Raw genomic sequence first — 14,260 nt, forward strand, 5'->3', positions numbered from 1 at the left:
ATGTTTTCTCAAACCTGAGCACAACATACAAGTGTATACTTTATCTCTCTACGTAACTGACTGAATCAAGCGAACACTTAGCCAGTTTTAAGCCCTCCAAGCTCCTCTTTCCTTGTGTTATTCCTTGAGGAAATTAGCCCCTATTATTTAGGAAAATCCCTCAATTGGATTGCGCAATTCCTCTAGGCTCATCCTTTGACTGCATGCACCACCTGTACACTTCGCAATAGTCTACAACTGATAGTACACAGCCTTGGAATCTCCATCTCAACTGGGTAACTTGAATTCTCTACATGCATCAGTTATTTTAGGCTAATTGATTAGTTAATTGGTCGATCATTGAGTGTGATTAAAGTTACACTTCCACAACTTGACCTTCCACTAGTTCCTCCAACATTTAGAGCTAGTTTAAATGACCATAACTCATTTTAACTAAAATATATTGCTACAAATTAGAAATCAATCATACTAAATTGAACTCAAGCTTCCCCAACTTGAATAAAATGATTTAACTAAGTTACAAAATCCATGTCACCTCAATTAACTGCCTCCAAGATTTATGCTGAAATGGAAATTCGAATTTTCTCTAGTTTGACCAAGGCAAAGTCAAACTGAGATTTTCTTGTTGCATTTTCATCACTCCCTCTCAGTAATAAAGGGATTATCAACCACCCCTATCCTACACCTATGAAACTCGAACTTCCCTCTTGATAAGGACTTGATTGTCAAAATGTCAGCATCTTGTTCCTCTAAAACTAAGCACCATCTCTGTTTGGAAAAGGCCTCAATTGTCGCAAGAGAAGAACATCATCATAGGCGAAAGATTAGAGAGGCTCTTGAGATTATGAAACATCCACATAATCTCAACAGGGACAATGGTATTGAGATCAGCGGTAGCTGGTTTCCCTTAATCAGAGAAATTAAGACCACCAATACATCCTAGGTATAACACTCAGTAGGTAGCTATCTCCCTTCCCTATCCATCTTAGGTTAAAATTAGCAAAAAAATAGTTTTATTAGTTTTATTACTATTATTGTTACTCTTAATAATCAATCTCAGGATAATAATAATTAATATTTAATTATAATAATTATTAATCAATTAAACTATTAGTAAGAATTAGTAGTGAATATTTATAATATTTACTACTAATTATTAATTATGACTATTAATTATTAGTATTATTATTAATTCATATTAAGAATCATTTGTATTTAGATTAAAAATTAAGAATAAATCCAATTAATTCATTAACCTCTAAATTATTAGTCAGAAATTGCATTAATATTTTTTATAATTAATAAATTGATTATAATAATTATTTATAATAATAATAGTTATTATAACATTTATCATTAACATTTATTATTTATTATTTATAAATAACTAAAATATATATATATATATAAAAGATCTATTAAAACTATTAATAAAAATTAGTAGTGAATATTTATAATGTTTATTACTAATTATTAATTATTATTATTATAAATTATTACTACTAGCATTTGCACCAGATGTTGCAAAGGAAACGCCATAAGGCATAAATTGAGGAACAATCTTGACATGTAAATGATCATTTAAAATAAGAATTAATAAAGAAAATTGCACACAAAAGTGGAAGGTAAAGCTAAATTATTTACATTATGTGAAGTTTATAGATAATATAATGCTTGTAACAAAGATTGGCTCTTGATTTTCTAAAATGTAAAAAACATGATGGTGATATTTCCACATTTGAAATTGCATCACAACTTTATGAATGATTCTTTATACATAGATTGGACACTTGCATCTATATCCCATGAGTTCGTGTGAGAATTTTGTATATGGTGAGTTCTAGGAAGAGTAGTCCATTAAAATTGACCAATATAGGCCAATCAATACTCATAATACATAATACTCATAAAAAAAACATATATTCCTCTATTATGTATACTTATTTACTATGTGGTTTTGAGTAACGTTGTTGAAAAATATAATCATTAGATTAAAGGATATATTCATCTATTATGTATATTTATTTACACTAAAAGGTGATTAACATTTACCATTATCTATTATTTCCAGTTCTTTCTTTAAAAATGCAAGCAACATAATATCAAATCAATGCCATGTGATTGAAACTCAAAACCTTTCATTAGTGGCTCGCCATGGGATTGAAACTCAAAACCTTTCATTTTACTTCTTGTAATTTTTTGTTTGAGCTTTAACTAGAACAACAATTCAAAGTGTTTGAAAATTTGAATATGATTATTCATTAATTTTTCAATTGAAGATGAGTACGTTTAGCATTGGCCAGATTTCATGAAGAACAAAATGATAATAGAAGATATAATACAAATGTCACAAAAAGCATTGGCATAATTTTATGCATCATGAAGAACAAACAAAATGCTGATATAGGATATAATACAAATGTCACAAAGATATCCACAACGATATGCTAATAATCTGCAATTTAGCAATTTACATAATAAAATCTAAAAAATTAACAACTACATTTATTCTCGCTTAGAAGATGAATTAAATTGACTATGTTTGATTAGAAGAGAAGTTCAATTATAACTTTATTTTAATTTATTATTATTAATTGTAAAAAGAAACACAAACACACATATATAAAAAGTAACAAAATTCTTAATCATGAAAATTCATCACCATTTTACCATGGAGATTCTTAATGTAATGATAGGCTTTGTTATAGTAAGATTTAATCGCTCTCCTCTTTGGGTTCCTCTTGTTGAACAGACAAATGGTATCAAAAACACATTAACCTAATCAACTACCAACAACACTACCCAAATTTTGTAGTCAAAGTAGTCAAAGCAGTGCTAAGGCCATGTCTGAAGGAAAATTATAATTATATATTTTATATCAAAAGATTGACCTCTTTCTCTTCAACTGCAAGGGCAAGAGTGGTAGTGGTAGGAGTACCACCACCACTAGAAGGACCAACTACAAAAATGTAGAAGCACCACCACCTCCTGCATCACAACCATCAAAATTCGTGTTTACTAAAATAAACTACCAACTTAATGTACATCCATACATGCATCAAACCGTGCATTCAATTATAGCGGGAATTGATGTAGAGATAGGCATACCAGAGCCCACACTGATAAGGGCATCTTCAATGTTTCTCTTTTCTAAAAGCTTGGGTAAAATACGAGGTCGGTAGGATTCTATTCGCCCCCCCATGTCTTCCCACATAATTACTAGGTGTCACTGGATACTAAGGAGGTCGATTTACATCTGGCCTTAGTGGAAGATGGCATTGTCTACCAGTTTATATAGGAGGTAGTCTAACATCTTATTGTGGAGGATGTTGTGAATTTTCTGTCTCTTGGTCATTTCAACATGCTTCCTCAGTTGTTGTCATTTCCTCTTTGTTTGAAAATCATGTGATGGATCATACCTCGGCAAGTTGCAACATCAAAAATAAGGCATCAAAAAATCAATATTTGCTTTCTATATTATGGGGCGAAATATTGAGCCCTCTAAAACTAGAATTAAACTTGAATGGAAATTTAATTCTAACCGAACAACAATTAATGCATATATACTTAAATAAAACCAACCTACTAGATGCAAGGGACAAGATCTATCCAAAATTATTTAACATCAAGTAGATCCTTTGCACTTATTCTCTATCAATTATAAGACCAATCAGAACATTCCAACACTAAACAATGATTTTTTAGGGGAAAAAACACAAAAAAAACATATGATCGAAAGTTCCATGGATGCATCTTTCATAAACTGGAATAAAGACAAAATAAAATATTCACACTCCACAAAGATTTCTTCATGCTTGAATGAAAACTTATACGTTGTGCAAAATGGAAAAGATACCATCAAATATGGAATGAAGTTCAACAAAAGTAGTAATGGTGTGTTTATTGATGATTTAGGAAAAGAATGAGTAGTTAAACGGAAGTGACAATATTTGACTAGGATCCAAAGTGGGAATTTTTTCCACAATATCCATAGCATACCCAATAGAGAACTTTGTAAACTTTTCCTTGCTATAATGTCATACCAGCTCAGCAACTCCCAATATGTGTCCTTCCATTGCTTCGAGAAGCTTTTCCTTTATCGCCTGCAATGTATTTTCATTGCAAATATTAATTTAGTTTAATATTTAATAGGCCTTTCAAGCCTTAGATATATTTTTTTGCAGTTGTCCCTCATGAATGTATAAGCATGAATAGTCACATGACAGTTGATAGTCTAATTCATTATATTGAGACAATTTTTGAGTACCACATGAATGTATAATCATGAATGGTCACAGATAGCTTATAGTCTAATTCATTATATTGAGATCAAGTTTTGAGTACCAACTTTATTTCCAATATTTATGAAATCATCCAGCAGATAAAGAGTATTGAATTCATATCGATGGTCCCCAACAGGTGGATTGGGTTATTGTAACCCTCTTTAATCATTCAATACTTACTATCTTCACCAACGTCTTTAGGAGAGAGAAATTTACAATAAGACTTGGAAAGCCAAATTATATTAAACATCATGAATGAATGAATGAGAGACTAACTTGGAATTTTTCAAAAAACCCATATGCATCCCAAACAACTCTCAAAAAAGAGTAAAATTTCCAGTAAGACTTGGAAAGCAAAATTATATTAAACATCATGAATGAATGGATGAGAGACTAACTTGGAATTTTTCCAAAAACCCATATACATCCCAACCAACTCTAAAAAAAAGAGTAACTATATTAAACATCATGAATGAATGAATGAGAGACTAACTTGGAATTTTTCAAAAAACCCATATACATCCCAAACAACTCTAAAAAAAGAGTAAAATTCCCAGTAAGACTTGGAAAGCAAAATTATATTAAACATCACGAATGAATGGATGAAAGACTAACTTGGAATTTTTCAAAAAACCCATATACATCCCAAACAACTCTAAAAAATAGTATATATATTAAATATACAAACTAGGTTAGAATCAATGACAATGTACATACACAATGGTTGAACGTAGATAATTAACCCTATACATACACAATGGTTAAAAATAGATCATTAACTCTCAAGAAAGATTTACACCTACACTAACTCACCAAGCAACCCATCACAAAAAGAGGGTAAAAAATCGTGTATGTACACAATGGCTAAAGGTATTTAACTAACTCTAATATGAGATTTACAATTAAATTAAATTCAACAAAAAGATTTACAATTAAACTAAATTCAACAAACAACCTCATATCCAGCGTTAAAGTAGATTTCATAGGAGAGAATAAAATAAAAAACTTGCAAAAGTATGCTATCAGCTCTCGAGGATTTAACCAGAGGTCTTTGATCCATGAGTTTATGAAAAAATGGTGAGCCTATTCATCTCACTACATGGTTTTTATTCAACCAACTTTCCTTAAAACCAACCAGAAATTAACGAATATTCCAACCATTTGTCCATTCTACTTAAATGGAGCTTGGAATGAAACCAAATTAATAACGAAGATTCTAACCATTTTTCCATTGGTCGATTCAGCATGAATGGAGCTTGGAATGAAACCCAATTCTCAACACTCCCTTACATTGTTGTCCTATTGTTTTATGCATTAGGGCTATAAAAGATTGCAACCCAATTCTCAAACGCTCCCTTACATTGTTGTCCTATTGTTTTATGCATTAGGGTTATAAAAGATTGCAGTGAAGTAAGGTTAAGGGTTGTTTTTCTTGGACTACATGTTTTTAGTTTTCATAATGAACCTGCTACAGTTAATATTTCTTTTTTTTTATTTCAAACTAATTCATAATTATTTTTGTTTTCACCCATTTCTTTAACCGTGGCAAAAAAAAATTATTTTACATACTCCCCTAATGTGGGTATTGAAGCAACTAAATTGATAGAATGTAAATTGATTTATGACCCTAATAATATGGTTATTGAAAGAACTAAATTGAGGGAAAATAAATTTATTTATGACCCCAATAACGTTGCTATTGAAGGAACTAAATTGAGGGAAAATAATTTATAAGTTAATATTTTTTTTTTTTTAATTTCAAACTAATTCATAGCTGTTTTTGTTTTCACCCATTCCGTTAACCTTGGCAAAAAAAAATTCTTTTACATACTCCCCTAATGTGGGTATTGAAGCAACTAAATTGATAGAAAGTAAATTGATTTATGACTCTAATAATATGGTTATTGAAAGAACTAAATTGAAGGAAAATAAATTTATCTATGACCCCAATAACACGGGTATTGAAGGGACTAAATTGAAGGAAAATAAATGGACTAAATTGAGGGAAAATAAATTTATCTCTCTCCCCAATAATGTGGGTATTGAAGGGACTAAATTGAAGGCAAATTGATCGTTTCTCCCAAGAATGTTGGTATTGTGGGTATTGAAGGGACTAAATTGAAGGAAAATCGATCTCTTCTCCCAATAATGTTGGTATTGTGGGTATTGAAGGGACTAAATTGAAGGTAAATTGATCTCTGCTCCCAATAATGTGAGTATTGAAGAGACTAAATTAAGAGAGAGGTAAATAAATATTAATAAATTTACTATTTTAAAGATTTTTTGGTTCTATATTAAATACTTCAATTTGATTTTACACATATCTAAAAAATAATAAAATTTATGTCACAACAAATGTATACTATTTATTATAAAACAGAAAAACAAAACAAAAAAATACATTTCTAATTATTTCAAAAACTTGAGAATTCTAATGTTGAAATTCCAGAGCAAATACATTTCTAATTATTTCAAAAACTTCAGAATTCTAATGTTGAAATTCCAGAGCAATAGATATCAGAATTTTAAGTAAATAACTTTTTCGCTTTTAGCTACCTTCAAACAAGCTATGAAAATCTACATAAAGTCTCATAAACATAAATAATTTTCATTTTAATAAATAAATAAATATACCCTATATATCTTTCATTTGCATGCATAAATGACATATTTGTGCAATTTTACAACCATTGTCTTCCTACTCATTAATATTCCTTTTGTAATTACCCTTTTTTTGTTTCAAGCTTCTATGCAAGGCCTTTCTTAATATTCCTCTTAGTTGTGTATAGTATTTTGATTTTTTTAATTGAAAAAATTTTGTGCTACGCTACAAAATAAATAAATGTGTTTTTCACTTCTTATACTAAAAACAAGAAATTATGTTTTATATTAAAGAATATTAGTAAATTTACTATTAAAAAAAATGTTCTATATTAAATATTTCAATTTTATACACAACTAAAAAATAAAATTGAATAAAATTTATATATTACAACAGATGTACACTATCTTTTATAAAAAAAATGGAAAAAATCATTATTAATTATTTCAAAAACAAAAAAGTTCAATTTTATACATATCTAAAAAAATTGAATAAAATTTATATATTACAACATATATACACTCTTCTTTTATAAAAAAATTGGAAAACATCATTATTAATTATTTCAAAAACATAAGAGTTCACAGACTCAAATTCCAGTAGATATCCGAATTTTAAGTAGATAACTTTCTTTTCTTCACTATAAACTTCGTTCCGAGTTTTAAAATTGATATTTGAATTTAGAAAACAAAACTCCCTTTAGTTTCTGGATTAAGTATTTTTGAATTGAAACTTAGAAAAAGAAGATTTCAACCATCTGAATTTATAAAAGTCATTCATGCGTTAAATAATAATTAGAATTTTTAGCTACTTTGGAATGAGCTTTGAAAATCTGCACAAAGTCTAAGGAACATCAATTAAGGAAGGTTTAAATTACAAAGTTCTTACTTCCGAATTTAGAACTTAGAGACACATTCTAATTTCGATAGATTTAACCCCAGGAAATTCATCTCCTCCATGAACTTCGATTTTCAAGTCTAGTTGAAGTAAAAGTAGTCAAACTGCTGTAACTCTACAGACTATCATTCAACTCTGGAAAATGCTTAAATTATACTCGAAAAACATAGTAAATGTTTAAATTATACTCGAGACAACTAATAGAACAACATAGTAAATTGTATTGAAGGGACTAAATTGAAGGCAAATTGATCTCTTCTCCCAATAATGTTGGTATTGTGGGTATTGAAGGGACTAAATTGAAGGTAAATTGATCTCTGCTCACAATAATGTGAGTATTGAAGAGACTAAATTAAGAGAGGTAAATAACTAGTAATTGCCCCAAAAGGTACAAAAAGAGGCCGATAGTTTGTTTAAATTCCAAAATAGTATGAAGAATACATTTGTGAATATGTATACCATATATATTAAAAAATTAAATTCTATATAGATATTATAAAAAATGATATTTTAGTTTTATGGATCTTTATTATTATGTATAATAAATTGTACAAAACTATATATATTTATTTAAATTATATAACTATTGAAAACCACCATTTAAATTTAATTAAAATGTTGCAACTATTTTATCTCATGATATAATATTCAAACGCAAATTATTTTCACTAAAAAAGCCCAACGAGAGTTCCATGTTTCCATGTAGAAGACTTGTAAATAAACAGTACTTTCAAACACACCAACAAATATATTTCCAAACTAAAAAACTAGTTGTATATGGATATTCAATTAATAATAGTTGTGTTTCCTATATATGGACATACAATTAATATTCGTCATTGGTATTTGTTCTACTCTAGGACTTCTCATTTGGAAAACTACTTAGAGGTTGCATAAACAAAAAGAGGGTCTAATTTTGTTTAGAGATTCATTAATCCATTGAACCGTCCTGTAGGATTCCTTCCTGCATGTTAGTTGTAAACAAATGAGTAAATATTTAAACTTACCTTATATGTTCAATAGAAAATCGAAGAAACATGAGGGCCTTGATTCTCCTAGAGAAAAAGAGGGATAGGGAGAATGCAGATATGAACTAAATAAATGCAATAGACAAGTAAATACTTCAGACAAGGTAGACATTAAAGCTCATAAATGTAGCCACAAATGGCCTCAAATTCTGAACCTCACATGCAATCATTTTGAACTAAGAAAAATAAAGAATCCTTCCCTAAACTTGGTATCCATCCTTGTGCATATTGAGTACACAAACCCTTGTTTATATGCTCGGAAGAAGTTACATTTGAGATGTGACTGGAGAGCACCAATCTCTTGAAGTCTTCTTGCAAAGTTCATATTTTCATGGAATCACAACTCTCTATTTTCTATCCTGCCAATTACCAATCTCTTGAAGTCTTCTTGCAAAGTTCATATTTTCATGGAATCACAACTCTCTATTTTCTATCCTGCCAATTAATGACTGTTGAAATAATGACTGTTAATATTTCAGAAGAACCTAATTCATTAGTAAGCTTGGAATATTTTTAAAAGAAGCTGTTAATATTTCAGAAGAACCTAATTCATTAGTAAGCTTGGAATATTTTTAAAAGAAGCATGCAGTATCATAAAACTTATTTCTTATGTTATATAATACAAATAAATTTAATTATATAGTTGGAAAATGAAAATTAATATTTTTAAAATATGAGTTTAGATAATTGTTTTTAAAAAAAAGTTGTTTTAAGTGTTATTTTTGGAGTTGTCTTGATTTCTATTATTTAAACTAAAAAAATCTTAATTTGTGTTATTTAAATTGACTTCTTTTGAATGCATATATAGATTCAGTGCTTTTTAAAAATCACACAAATTTATTTAATTTAATATATATATATATATATATATATATATATATATATATATGAGAATAAAATCATATCAAATTTCAAATATTTAAATAAAAAAATTATAATACTTGGATAAATAGGGTACTCATTCTTAATATAAATAACTAAACATATAAAAATAAAATAGCTAATAAATTAAGCAATGGTGGTAATTGTGTGAGTGGTTGACATAATGAATAATCTTTCACAAAACACTTTATAATTAATTATAATTAATTGACATGGATCTTTTGTATATTGTATTATGTAATTTTGACATGAATAATAAAATATTAAGATGTAAATTTGAAAAGATTATTATGTTAAATTATAAATAAATTAATTTAAATTAAAAATAAATAATAAATTTAAAGAAAATTTAATTACTAAAAATTTAACCTAATAATGAATTATGCAATATTTATTTTAAATTTTAAAAATAAGAATTTACATATTTATATTATGCAATATTTATTTTAATTTTAAAAATAGGAATTTACATATTTATATTGTATTATGTAATTTTGAAAATAAGATGTAAATTTTAGAAGATTATTATGTTAAATTATAAATAAATAAATTTAAATTAAAACTAAATAATAAATTTAAAGAAAATTTAATTACCAAAAATTTAATCTAATAGTGACTTCTGCAATATTTATTTGTATTTTAAAAATAGGAATTTATATGTTTTTTAACATTTATTTTAAATTTTAAAAATAAGAATTTACATGTTTTTAAAGAGTTAAATTTTAAAAATAGGAATCTACATGTTTTTTAACATTTTAGAAGAAGCAATAATTTAGATATTTAACAATGTAATTAGGGAAACAAATTATTCACCAAACTATTAAACCTAAAAAAATGCAATATTTATTTTAAATTTTAAAAATAAGAATTTACATATTTTTTAACATTTATTTTAAATTTTAACAATAGGAATTTACATATTTTTTAACATTTATTTTAAATTTATAAAAGTGCATTAGTTTGGGTCTCCACTTCATGCATATAAGTGACAACTGCATCTCCCTGTATGTGTGTAATTGGTACACAATTTCTTGTGTAGACAAATTTAAGAATTCAATCAAGATGTAAATATAATGCATTTGAAGAGATATATAACATTTCCTCTTTTTGAAGAGATGAAACTTAAAAGTTTGTTGTTGTTGTGTTTTTTCTCTAAATAAGAAAAGCTCACATGCTCATTTCAAACCCTAAAACATAAAAGAAAGTTTATTTATTTAATTAAATAGATTAATTTTGGAAAACATGAGATGCATAAACAAAATTAAATGAACCTTGATTTTATGCAAACCCATTCCATCAATTAAAAAAAACGGTTAATTATTCAAACAAGAATGGAAGATGCAGATGGCCAGGCTCTTCCATTATTTGGAGGTCAAAATCGCTTGGTAGATAGATAAACACTTTAAATTTTCTTCCTCTGAAATAAGATGGTATTAAGCACCAATTGCAATATGTTATGGAAAAGTGGTATAGTTGTCAAAGCATTGTGTTCTGTATTACAGAATTATATGCAATAAACACATTTTGTTTTCAAAGAACATATTATCAATTATCCATATTTTTGCAAATTCTAGCAAATGACATGAAATTGAGCAAAGAATCTATTTTTTACAAAATTGGTAGCCATGTCATAACAATTTACGGCTGTGTGTTTGAAAAGGCTGTGTGTTTGAAAATATATCTGGATCATTACTTAATGATTGTTTGTTTGAAAAATTATGTGGATCAATTGTATTGGTCTACTAAGTTATAAATAACGTGTTAGTAAGAATTTTGTTTAACAATCCAATTATGAACAGAATATAAGGACTACATTTAAAAATTTGATTGGCATTTAAAAATTTATATTCCCATGTATGAAAGACAACTAAGGATAATCAAGCTACATGATGGGAATAAACATTTGGGCAATCTCTGAAATATAACCCAATAAATAAAACCCAACAAATAAATGAATGAAATATTAAAATTACAGATGCATATATAATAGTTTGATATAAGTTTATTTGACCAACGAAAACCAAATCAATATACTTTAGCTTAAATTGTGTTAATACAACTTCCTTGACCGGATCCTCTCAAAAATAGGACGGTTTTACCCACAAATTTCTTCTTTAAACTAAACGCGGTATATGGACTGGTCTGTAAAACTTTTTAGTTTTTATTTATTTGGGAGAAAAAGTATACATATTAATACCATTGTATCACCTACTCGTTACGTTCGACACTGCAAAGTGTGCATTATTTTACAAATGATTTACTTAGTTTGTAGCACAAAGATCGAATCGAAATTTTCAGAAAGCTGCGCCTTAATCCTAACTCTGGTGGACACAATCGAGTGTCATTTTGTTCCAATGCAAGCAATTTTGAATATCTTCATACCTAATCGAGTGTCATTTTGTTCCAATGCAAGCAATTTTGAATATCTTCATACCTTGGGGCGCTCCATGGTTATGGGGCGGAACTTCTGAGTAAAACTTTCTGCCAAGAGAACGGCCTGTGATGGCACCACGACTTCATCATCGGCCACCTCTGCAACCTTTTCTGCGCCATTCTTCTTCCTTCACCTTCTTTTCTGTTTTTCCTTTTGCTTCTCCTTCTGCTCCTGCTGGCGGTTGTGATGAATTGAAATCATTACCCAAACCCCTCATGCTCTGCTACAGCAGTGAATCAGACACCAAAACACCGAATTAAAAGTCCTTGCTTCCAAAATCAGGTGTCGTCTCTTCTGAATTGGAAGACTTTTCCATTGAATGTTCTAGCGGGCTGCCTTCCTGACACAGAATTCGCTATCTGAAAGCAAACCGAACCATATTAAAAAATATGTGTGAGGAACCAACGCCACCCTAAATCTTGAAAAGAAACAGGCTGGTGCTTCCAGAGACTTGCCGACGTGTTTGTCTCTCCTTCAGCGGCGCGAATCAAGGAAGCAGTTACTAGCGGTAATCGGTCTCTCTTTCAGTGGCGCGAATCAAAGAAGCAGTTACTACCCGTAAGTGGTGAGATCTATGGCCTAAAACCTTTCTATCGTCTAACAAGCAATCGAATGGTGTTAAACCGTCCAGAGTGGCAGCTGGGAAAGTCTTTCTCAGAAGGAAACGCCTTACGGCGTAATTAATTATTATTAGAAATTATTACTATTAATTATTATTATTACTATTAATTAATTATGAGTATTATTATTAATTTATACTAAGTATTAATTAATTATGAGTATTATTATTAATTTATACTAAGAATTATTTATATTTAGATCAAGATTAAGAATAGTTCTATTAATCATATAATTAATCTCTTGATAATTAGATTTAATAATAAATAGTTTGTAATAATTATTATTTTAATATTCTCCAATTAATGAATTAACTTTTAAATTAAAATCATCATAAAATAAAAATTATAGGAATTAAAATAAAAACTTAATTTAATAAAAAAACCTTAAAATATGGATAATAATAATTATTAAGCAACCGACCTTCATCTCTTCCTTAAATCAAAACAACTCACCTCATAACTATTTAAAACTCTCATTTAGCTCTTCTACTATCAACATTCAGAAATAGTCCTGATGATGGATCCCTGTTGGGATTTGAAACGTTGACAAAATATGGTTATTACTATGGGTTCTCCGGTAACTAACTCAAAATATATAAACCACGGATGTCTAAAATCCAGAATCTTATTCCTCTGTCAGAATGTACTACAACAACATTATCCGCCTCTGCACACAATCCCATAACTGGTGATAACGGATATCTATATGCTTGGATCGATTGTGAAAAACAAGATTTTCAGAGAGCTTGATCCAACTCTGATTATCACAGTAGATCACAATTGGATCCATCATCTGACCAAATAATCCAACAAGTATCTTTCTCATCCAGATCACCTCACGTGTTGCTTGAATTGCAGCCATGTAGTTTACTTCTGATGAGTTGAGTGCCACAAATCTTTGCTTCATGTTGTACCAAGAAACTGTTGTGGACCTAACACTAAAAATTCCACTTGATGTACTCTTTCTTTCTAATGCAATCCCTCTGTGAAGCCACACAGCATCACTACCTTTGTCTGTTTATACCACAGTCCAAATTGGGTAGTTCCTCTAAGGTACCATAGAACATGCTTAGTTTCCCTCCAAAATAGTTTGGTTGGCCTAACCATAGCTTGTCTCGTCTATTTAACCACATAGCACGTAGTTGGTCATGTGTTCAGAAGATATATTAGTGAACCCACCAACTGTTGGTAAACAATATCATCTACTTCCTCACCTGAAGTGGCATCCTCTTTCCTCCAGTTGGTCGCTAGAGGTGTCTCCATGGGTTTGCAATTATCCATGCGGAACCTCTGAAGTATCTCGTTGGCATAATTTCCCTGAGAGACAAACAATTCCTCATCACCTTTCCATACTTCCAATCCGAGGAAGTAGTGCATGAGACCCATGTCCTTCATTTCAAACTCTCTTGCAAGGTCCTCCTTGCAAGATCTAATCAGCTTCTCATCACTAGTTAAAATCAAGTTACCAACATATAAGACAATAATCAACGATTTACCTTCTACCAAAATATGAT

Source organism: Pinus tabuliformis, chromosome 6 (assembly GCF_031772625.1).
Source record: "Pinus tabuliformis cultivar Carrire ecotype Pingquan chromosome 6, CPIR1, whole genome shotgun sequence".
Classification (NCBI taxonomy): domain Eukaryota; kingdom Viridiplantae; phylum Streptophyta; class Pinopsida; order Pinales; family Pinaceae; genus Pinus; species Pinus tabuliformis.